The sequence below is a fragment of the Humulus lupulus genome, chromosome 3 (genome assembly GCF_963169125.1).
Source record: "Humulus lupulus chromosome 3, drHumLupu1.1, whole genome shotgun sequence".
Classification (NCBI taxonomy): Eukaryota; Viridiplantae; Streptophyta; class Magnoliopsida; order Rosales; family Cannabaceae; genus Humulus; species Humulus lupulus.
The window spans coordinates 177,208,589-177,219,929 of NC_084795.1; the positions used below are offsets into that span (position 1 = coordinate 177,208,589).

The 11,341-nt window shown below is 39.8% G+C and overlaps 1 pseudogene; it reads right to left on the reverse strand.

Annotated features, from left to right (window-relative positions):
- Positions 1-8,510: 8,510 nt before the first annotated feature.
- LOC133821452 (ureide permease 1-like) lies at positions 8,511-10,218 on the reverse strand (annotated as a pseudogene).
- Positions 10,219-11,341: the final 1,123 nt, after the last annotated feature.

An 11,341-nucleotide genomic window follows, 5' to 3' on the forward strand; every position in this document is an offset into this window, starting at 1 on the left:
ACACGTCATTTAGAGTTATTTACATAACTTGTACGTACTCCAGTAGGTGACACGTCGTCTACATGCAGGTGATACGTCACCTACATACAAGCGGTGCATCGCCTGTTAGGGATTTTTTAAACCCTATGCATCAGACAATGCTACGCAACTTGGGTGGCGACGCATCACCACCCTCTCTACTTTTGGACACTTCCAAAGGTCCTAAAAATTATCCAAATGCTACAAAACTTTTGGGAACCCTTAGATACCTTCATTCATCACTTTTGACCAAAAAATGCATTTTTAAAGTGCCTACAATTGAAGCTCAAATTTCACATCTTCACTATGTGAAATTTACTAAGTGTTTATACCTAGCTTGTATTTTAACACTTATCTTTTTGTATTTAACCGATCATAATAGTCCCCGCAAAAGCCTTCATGTACTTCTCGGAGTATAAGGCTAGCTTCTTGCTTGGACACACACCGGAGAAGGGGTAATGAATATCCTCGCCTGTATAGCTTCTATCCATGATCACAAATCAAGGCACTTGGTAAAGCAACTTCCGAGGTGCTTTCTTGTCTTGCGGTAACTCTCCAGAGACTAAGTACTTCAGAATAGGCTCCATCCAACCGTCTTAAGGCTGGACTACTTCTTCCTCCTCAGAAACTGAGATGCTAGGGGTGGCTAAGTAGACAATCGTTACCATGTTGATTAACTCAGCATCCTTGGTGATAGCTAGCTTGGCCAGGGCATCATCATTAGAGTTTTGTTCCCTTGGCACTTATTGGATGGAAAATCTCTTGATGTTGTGTAGCATCTTTTAGGCCTTTGCTAAATATGTGACCATCTTTGTTCCCCGAGCTTGGTATTCTCCGAGCACCTAATTCACTACAACCTTAGAATCACTGAAAATCTCAAGGCTCCCAGCCTTCAGTAATTGAGCCACTCGGAGTCCAGAAATACGGTCCTCGTATTCAGCCTTATTGTTAGAGGCGTCAAACCCAAACCTTAGGGCACTGTAGACCATGTGCCCTTCAGGGGATACCAAGACTAGACCCGCTCCTACCCCATTCTCATTGGAGGACCCATCTACATGCAACTTCCACATGGGCCTGATCACCGGGGCATCCCCAGGTCACTCATGCGTCCTCGTACATTCAGTTATGAAGTCTGTCAATGCTTGTCCCTTGATGGCAATCCTCATTTGATAAGTGATGTCAAACTGAATTAGTTCAATCACCCACTGCTAAGAGTCTCCCTGAGGACTCCTAATTCTGGAGGACTTGCCGCAAGGGCTGGTTAGTGAGGACCTTGATGGGATGCATCTGGAAGTAGGGCCTTAGCTTCTGAGAAGCAGCCATTAGGCAAAAAGTTAGCTTCTCTATAAGTGGATACCTAGTCTCCACTCCGAGGAGTCTCTTACTCACATAATAGACCGGGTGTTGAACATGACCTTCTCCGCGAACAAAGGTTGCACCAATGGCATTCTTCAAGATAGCCATGTAGCCAAAGATTGGTTCTCCATCCACAAGCTTTGACAGGATAGGTGGATTTGCCATATGCGCCTTCAGTTGCTAGAATTCTTGCTCGTACTCCTCTGTCCATTTGAATATTTGACCTCCTCGGAGGATGTTGAAGAACAAAATGCACTTTTTCCATTGCCTTGGAGACAAAGCGACTAAGCGCTGCTATCCTCCTGGTGAGGATTTGTACGTATTTATGCTTTTGGGGGATGGAATTTTTGCCAAGGCCTTGATCTTCTCTGGATCTATCCCACGAGCGTTAACTATGAAGCCCAAGAACTTCCTGGAGGCAACTCCAAAAGTGCACTTCTGGGGATTCAACTTCATCTTAAACTTGCGGAGGACAGAGAACACTTCTGCCAGATCTCTCACGTGGTCGGAAGCTGTCCTAGATTTTACTAGCATGTCATTTATGTAAACCTCCATGTTCCAGCCCACCTAGTTCTTGAACATCCAGTTTACCAATCTCTAATAAGTGGTGTCAGCATTCTTAAGCTTGATGGACATCATGTTGTAGCAATATACTCATTTGTCCATCCTGGAGATGTTATACTCCTGATCGGCAACATGCATGGAAATCCAATTATACCCCGAGTATGCATCCATAAAGGACATCAACTCATACTCGGAGGTAGGGTCGACCATCTGATCGCTCTTGGAAAAAGGAAAGCAATCCTTTGGGCAGTATTTGTTGAGGTTGGAGAAATCTATACAGGTCCTCCAAGTTTCATTCGGCTTGGGCACCAAGACTGGGTTAGACACCCACTTTGGGTACTGAGCTTCTTGGATGAACCCGTTCGCGAGAAGCTTGTCCACCTCTGCCTTCAAAGCCAAAACCTCAATTTTGGTCAATCGTTCTCTGCTTTTGCTGTATAGTAGCAATGTTAGGATCGATGTTCAAGGTGTGACATATGATGTTCATATCAATGCATGTCATGTTGGAGTGAGACCAAGTAAGCACGTCTTGATTATCCTTTAGAAAATTCATTAAGGATGCTCGGACATCTGCCTTAAGATCTTTCCCGGGCTTTGCTTTTCTATTTGGGACGGAGGCATCAAAGATTACCTCCTCCATCTCTTCCATGGGCTCGATAGCCCTCTCTTCATAGACTCTGGGGTCCAACTCATTGGAATCCCTTTCCTCTTGAACAGCCTGGACCTCCATCTCCTCGAGAGGGGACTGTTCGGGGGCAGCCTCAATTACCATCACAAGATGCTTGAGGGACACATTGTTGCCCATTCTGGCTTCCTTCTGGTTCCCACGGACTGTGCCTATGTTTTCCTTAGTAAGGAATTTCATGCACAGATGGCGTATGGAGGTAACCACTCCAAACTCCACTAGGGTTGGACACCCCAGGATAGTGTTGTATGTAGAGGAGCAGTCCACGACCATAAAAGTACAGTATTTGAAGGCCTGATGAGGCTTTTCTCCATGTGTCACTGGTAGTTTAATTTGCCCCATTTGAATGAGACCTTCCCTCAAAAACTCGCAAAGAGTGGAGGTGCACGGGGACAGGTCACCAACAGTCAACCCAACCTTCTCATAGGCTGAATCAAATAGGATGTTCACTAAAATTTCGCTGTCCACCAGAATCCTGGCCATAATCTTGTTGGAAATTTGGCTCTCGACTACCAAAGGATTGTGGTGGGGAAAATGCACCCTCCGAGTATCATCCTCAGGGAAGGTGATGAATTGGTCAGTCATTCGGGGCTTCTATGTTGATAACTAGGTTAACACCAACACCTCATCTTCATGGTTAAGGGCTTGCGCATACCAATTCTGCGAGCCCTTGAAGGTGTCCCCCAGAAGGGGTCCTCCGGAGATAGTCCCTTCTCTCCTATTCAACGGGGGAGGTCCATGGGCTACCTGCTGTTGCAGGGTTGCAGGCACTTGGACTAGGGGCCAAGGAACCAGTTGTTGAGGAAATCCTGCAGTCGAAGCCTGGCCTGGACAGGTGCCGGTCCTAGCATACTGGTGGAGGAACCCCAGTTTGATGAGACTTTCAATCTCATCTCTAAGTTTCCTGCACTCATTTTTGTGGTGCCCCCACATCATTGTGAAACCTGCAAAACTTGGTGGAATCTCTCTTCTTTCGATCCCTCCGCATAGGCGGCAGTTTTCAATAGTGGACCTGCTGCTCAGTCCAGGAAAATATTCTCCCAAGTATCCACCAGGTTTGTGTACTTGGAGTACTGTGGAGCGCATTTCTCGTCGAGAGCTGCTCCAGTTCTCTTGGGCTTCTTGCCCTTGACTTTTCCCTCGCTATGGGTCTCATTGGGTGTTGTGGACTGGGCCGGAGTTGTGCTTCCAACATTGAATGTAGGCTGAAAAGCACTATATCTAGTGGGAGCTGCTCCCTAGCCTGTCGGGGTGGCATTGAAACCAATATTTGGCATAGCTTTTAAACCAGCTGGTTGGGTAGCAGGGCTGAACTGCAGAGCGCTCATAACACTTGTTTGACTTGTAGTGTATGGTGAGTACTTGGTTCTCGGAGACACGAAGTTTGGGAATAACAGATCGGGGAAATGAGGTTATACTCCGAACGCTCCAATCTGGGCCTCCTCCTAGTTAATGTACTCTTGTGCTCAACGTATGAAGTCGTCGAGCCTGTGGCATCCTCTTCGCTAGAGGTCATCCCATAGTGGGGAACCTACTCGGATGCCAGCTTGTAGGGCCATCAGCTGTTGCCCATCATCGACCCTCTTGGTCCGAGCTGCCTCTTCATTAAAGAGTTTTATGTACGCTTTAAGGCTTTCAAGCAGTCCCTGATTTATGTTGGCCAAAGCATTGACCTCAAAATTCACCTTTCGTGCAGCTATGAATGTTCTTCGGAAGGAGGAGGAGAGTTTGTGCTAGGAGTGAATGGATCCGAGTTTCTGCTTCTTGAACCATTCATCAGCTGGTCCTATCAAGGTCAAGGGGAAAACGTGGCACTTGGCATCCTCAGAGACGCAGTGGGCCGACATCAATCTATTAAACTTTGAGAGATGGTCGATGGAGTCCATGCCTCCATTGTGTGAATTGATGTTTGGAATTTTAAAGCCTCGAGGTAGTGGAGTCGCCACAATGTGGGGAGTACAAGGCTCTCCATCCTCCTCCTCGGAGTATAAGGCGTGACCTTGTCTCCGAGCCATCTCCAGCATTATCCTTTTCAGACTTTATAATATTGTGCAGAGAGGGTCACAATTTTTATTGGCACTTTATGCCGGATGTTCTCTCCTCCGAGCATTAAGGTCGTCTCGGAGGTCCGATTGTTGTTGTCTCCCAGGATTGTCCTTGGGAATCGTCCTGCCCCTACGAGTATTAAAGTCATCTTGTAGATCCGACTATGCTTGGTGGCGACCACTGTCCTCAAGGTATCCTACTTCTGTTTCCCCCTAGGAGTCGAGATATTAATTATTAACCGAGACATTGATCCCTTGTCCTCGGTTGGCAGAGACATTTCTCCTGTTGGCCCCCTGGCCAGGGTTTCTATGATTCTAGCGAGGTGTCAGTGGGACACCATATCCAGGCCTAACAGGATCTGTCACAACATGTCTGAGCGGAATGTCCTGGCTGTACGTCCTCCTAATCATGGGCCATTACAATGTGTACTTTAAATAGTGTCAAACATTCTAATCAAGTCACTTGGTTATAAACGTGTAACTAGGGTTAATGTCAAGGGTTAGGGTTAAAATTCTTGGTAAAAGGAAACATTAATTTTTCATTAAAAATTTTAATACATACATGGGATCCCAAAATGTTACAAACATATGTTTAAAAGGGTATATACAAATCAAAAGTTACAACCAACCGGCCTAAGAGGCAAAATAAGGGATACAACTCTAGTTCCTCTGAGATATCCTCGACCGTGGGGGTCGAGCAGCCGCATTTGTACATACCGCCACTGAAGCTCTCCAACTCATGGTTGGTCTAGCTTTCCTTTCTCCTTACCTGCACCACTTAGCACCCGTGACCCAAGGCTCAGCAAGAAAACTTAAACATGTGTATGAACAGTAAATACAAATTCCAGATACAGATCTAGTATGCCCGGCAGTAATAACCTACTCATGCATGCACACAATGACAAATAAATGATCATTGGATAATTCTGAGGCCTACTGCCCTGAATAGATGACCATAGAGTCAACCCGGGGCCCTATGCCCTAGCTATGTGACCATAGAGTCACCTGGGGCCCTTGCCCTTAGCTCTAAGTGACTAGTCATAGAGCTAGCCAAGAATTTCTTTTCTACGACCATAGGGTCGACCAATGTAATAGTACTTCCTTGATTGGGCCTTAGCCTCTCGACCAGCTCATAGCGCGCTATTGTTGCCCTTGACTAATAAGTCAAGGCCTTAACTAATAAGTCAAGGCCTTAACTAAGTATTTAGATCACCAGAAAAAAAGATACAGATACAAATACGCAAACTTTAGACAATACAAGTATGCATACATATTAGGCATATATCTCTGTCAATTATATACAAACATAGTAATAACCACGTTCCTTAATGAGCTCGAGCCCTAACTACGCAGGCATTGCAAACAATTTTTAAGCAACTATCCAGACACAGAGCATTCAAGCATGTTTAATCAATGAGCACAAACATAACTTAATCACGTTCATTCTCAAGTCCCTGAACCCTACTCATAGTTATAATCAACAACCGAGCCAAGCCCTAATCATATATATCACGTATTGGGTGTAATTTTCTTACCTTAGATCTAAGTGCAACATATATTAAGAACGACCCTCGAGCATAATCCTTGTTCCGAGCCCCTTGCGATGACCTAGTCATAACCATAATACAAAATCCTGTTAAAAATGAGCGAATAAAGGCTTATGGATCGAGTCCTAGCCTCTGGGACGTCGAATTCTACTAAACTGGTAGTAGGGTCGATACTAAGCCCTTAGGTTTGAGTTCTCGCACTAAAAACCCTTCCGGGGCTCAAAAGCCCTTCAAGCGTCGCGACTCAAAACAAAATAGTCGCAGCCTGCCCCAAGTTAGAGAGCCCAAGGCTCTCCTTTAGACTACATGAGCCACAACGCACCCCTACTAGCGCCGCGACTCAAATGGAGGTCCGACACCTCCTTCTCCCTCACGTTCATGAGAGTCGCGGCTCCCCATGAATAGGGTCATGACTCGACATGAAAACTCAGAAATTTCCCTATTTTCTTCAAGCCAAAATCCACAAAAACCTATCCAAACATAGCTAAATCCCCAAGGTAAAGTTACCAATCAACTCAGCACCTCAAAACACACAACATCCAAGGCTAAACTTGGCCAAAACCTCATCAAACCTCAAAATTCAGAAATGAGTTTCTAAACTCCAGAACTTAACTAAAAAGTAGAGAAACAAAGAGATATAAGGTTGGAAATCATTAACTCAGTTTCCCTAAATGATGCTAAGTTTCTCCCCATGCAATCACGAGCCTAAGATACCCTCGATTCCTCCTAGATCGCAAGAATTCCCAACAAAAATAAAGAGAGTGTGTGAACAAGAAAGAGAGAGAGAGAGAGAGAGAGAGAGAGAGAGAGAGAGCAATGAGAGAGTTGGCGTGTTTTTCCTCTATTTTGGTGTTTGTGTGGTTTCCTTAGGGTTCAAGTAACCTTAAGAAAATCTCGACGCTCGATGTACCAAAAATGTCACTGAGGGAAAAATGGTCAAAATCCCTAAAATTCCCTCAAAATCTCACTAACTCTGATTATTTCCTCAAATATTTATTCCCATTACCCGATAACTTGGTAATGCACCAGATACCAAAAATACCCCTTGACTCACCCCGAGTCGGGTACTAGGTCTCGTTGTGACTTTCCTGCTAACTTGCTCCCTAGCATCACACTATAAGAAAAAATACTTTCAATAAGACTGAAAAAGTATTATCAAATATATACCATAACACTTTTTGATGTGTTAAAGAAAGCGGTGTTATAGTTTGTCGGAGCACTTTGCATAACACTTTTCCATAGCTATAGACATGTGTTATGGTATAGCCTACGATAACACTTTTGTTGTGTTATTTTAATAGTTAGATAAGTGTTTCATTATGCTATTTATAAATAGATTATATAACACTATTTTGTACTTATAAAGTAGTGTTATGATACTTTATAATAACACACTTTCTGCGTTATAGAAAATAGTTTGCATAACATAATTTTATGCTTATAAACCAGTGTTATTGTAAAAGATACAATAACACATTTTTTGTATTATTATAATATTTGGATAAGCTTGAATTATTATTATATAAACCTGTACATTATAATCATTTTTATTGCTTTAATTCAAACCCACTTCATTTAATATATTTAAGACACCCTTAACATTGTACAAATATATTTGAGTACCAATTATATGGTTCATAACACATATAACCAAATAATTGTGTCAAAATACATTCAAGATTATCTTAAAAACAATCCAAAAGTCTTAAGATATTCAACACTGCCTAATTAACATAAACAAAATATTCTCACAATAGTCAACAAAATAGTTTTTAAAAGTTTGCATATTCAAAAGTAAAGGTAGGAATTCATGATCTTCCAAATGTCAGCACACCAAAGCCTTCCAAATAAGATTTTATTTTGCACTTCACTTGTTGAATCTAGTAAACAAAACATAAAAGAAAAACTAATGAGGTCATGAAATATCATATCATTCATCTAAAAAAGTCAATAATATCATGACACAACCAAATTTACAATAATTGAGTTTGAATAATAATGAAGATATTATATTACACACATTACTACAACTATCTATACTCAAGTGACCTTAGAACTTTAATTAAATGGTGCATAATTTTAATTCAAATTGGCCCCATGATCATTTTGTCTTTCTCATCTTCACTATCAAATCAATCAAATAATACTATCATAATACTATTGATTGAACCAACAACTTCTCATATAGTTTGTTAATGCATCCTCATCGGTATTATCAAACCACAGGCCAACTTATTGCTTTACACAAAACACTACCCAAAAACAAAGGCAAAGGGTTGTGTATGCAACTGGCTCCTACTTTCGATGCCCTGATGATGCCATAAGAACAGCAACAGCCACAATAAACATAGACAACATACTTACTAGCAATATATATGTTCTTCTTGATGATTTTCTGTATTCTCCAAACAAAAGAATTTCCCAGAAAGTGCTTACTAGTGGAAGTGCCTACCAATCACCACCCCAAAAAAGTCCATATTAGTATGTGATGCACATTTTGGTTTAGTTGAAATTTTGCACAAACAAGTTTATCCCATAAAAGAAAAGTTTGGAATCAAGACAAAAACATATATTTGAACCAACCTGAACAACATCTGCTGTAGCATACCCTGCTGCATGGCCTCCCATGAATTAGAGACCATTTCCAAACCCGCAGAGCAGACCAGCCATTAAGGCCCAGCCTCTACCATTCCAGTCACTCATATAAGCCTTGAATGATGTTTGGGTAAGTCCAGCACAGAGTAGTAAAGGAATGTGATGTGAGGATTATAGCAAGGACAAAACAAGATACTGAGAAGTAAAAGAATGCAGTGTAGACAACCAAGTGAGGAACCCCATCTTTCAATGTATGCCATTGATCATTTGTTGCCAAGTTGAATGCTGGTGAGACTAGAGAAAAGCAAACACCAGCAAAGAAACATATGGACAGTCATATGAGAGTGCTTTTCCCAAACACCTGTAGCAAGAGTTATAATTATTAATGTGATAGAGAATCCGAGATGTTTGGATTTGAATGTCAGGTGATGAACGTCAAAATATTGTTGTGTAGTATTTTTCCAACCCAAGATTATCATTTTTCATCTAAATGTGAGAATTTTAATTGATTTTCCATACTGAAAATTATTGTCTTTTAGAGTGCCATCTATAGTGGTAAAACTAGTTTTCTGCTGATTCTCATTATCCTTAAGTGCACCATCAAACAAAACAATTAAGTAAAAATTGCATCACTCAACAAGCTTGAAATTTTTCTTTTTAGAAATGAATAAAAACAAGATAATTCTTTGATAACCTTAACATTTAATGAATGAAACATACCCTTCTTTAGATGAAAAACCTTCAAGCTTTTCTTTATTATTAGCTGCATTAGATGAGTGGACAGCAGAAGCAATGCAAACTGCAACCAAGAAGCAGCCAACGCCAGGGAAAAGGATCTCGGCTCTATTAATTCTATTATCTAAAAAGTAATTCAAGGTTGTTCCTGTCACCATTAAAGATCGCAACAGAAGCAAAAAATTCAGTATCTATAAGAGCAACACAGACAAACATCAACATTTAGAAATGGTCAGAGAGAGAGAGAGAGAGAATGAAAGGACCTATAACAACTGTTATGCTTGCGGTGATCACTTCTATGACTGATAAGCCAACAAAAGCCCAAGCATACTGAGTTGCGAGATTTCCAAGGCTAAGTACCACCCCTCCTGCCATTGCAAACATCACAGAAGGCCAATTATCCTGCACCAATCACCCTAACATGAATCAAAACCAAATACATACAATACAATAAAACTCCATTATGGAAAACAGATGAAATTTTCATTATGTTGTGTTCCTTATCACTGGTCTCTCCAAATAGCACCACATTCATCAGAGAGAATAGAGAATGAGTGAACTAAACTTTATCCAAATATTTGCAAGTGTTGAATATTTGTGATTCAACACTTGTAATGAGCTAAAAAATATAATCAATACTGAATTAATCATGAGAAGGAGCAGCCAAAAGAATTATATAAAAAAAGAAGAGGGAAAAAAATAATGGATTCTAGACACGTCTCATAATAATTGGACCTTTCTATTAAACTTCATGGAGACAAAACTGTCACAATAAAATTGTATAGAAATATTTTTATCTCATTTTCTTATCTAACTTTTAGCTTCTAGCTTATATAACCTCTGCTAAATTGATTTTCAACTCTGTTAGGGTAAAAATAAAAAAAATAAAAAGAGGAACATAAACTTCTGTTTTGGGGGTAATCTCCACTACAAGAAAAAATGCTTTTAATAAGACCAAAAATGTGTTATCAAAACATACCATAACACTTTTTGATGTGTTAAGACCGACTATGTTATCGTAGGTCAAGGTACTTTACATAACACTTTATCATTGTTATACAGATGTGTCATTATACTATCAACGATAACACACTTTCTGTGTTATTTTAATAAATAGATAAGTGTTTAATTATATTATTTATAGTCGATTATATAACACATTTCAATACTTATAAATTTGTGTTATACTACACTTTAGTATATCACATTATTTGTGTTATAGAATGAAGTTTGCATAACAAAATTCTTTACTTATAAAAAGTGTTATTGTAATAGATATTATAACAAATTTTTCATATTATTTTAATATTTAGATAAGTTTAAATTCTCATTATATATTCATTTATATAACACTAATTTATTCTATTATATTTTAATTTTTTTTATATAATTAAAATTAGCTTTCTAATATATACTAGCATCATCAAATGAACTTGATTTTCAAATAACAAAAAGTAAAAACATTCAACATTGTATTAACAATCCACAAATTAGTTTAAAACATTCAACAGTGTCATCAACAACAAAATGTTCTTAAATTATTCAAGTAGTCTTAAATATTCAACATATGGAAAAGTTACTTTCAGCACAAATATTCTACAGCTGCCCAACACAAAGCCTTCAAAATTAAGTATCCTTTTCTATTTCACTTGCCACATCTGCAAAATAAACAAAGAAATATTTTATTGTTATTATCTAGCATCACAAATTACTTCAAGAAAAATTATATGGAAATTATATCCAAGAGAGGACACCACATACAAAATAATGAATTCACAACTACACCAAAGAAAACA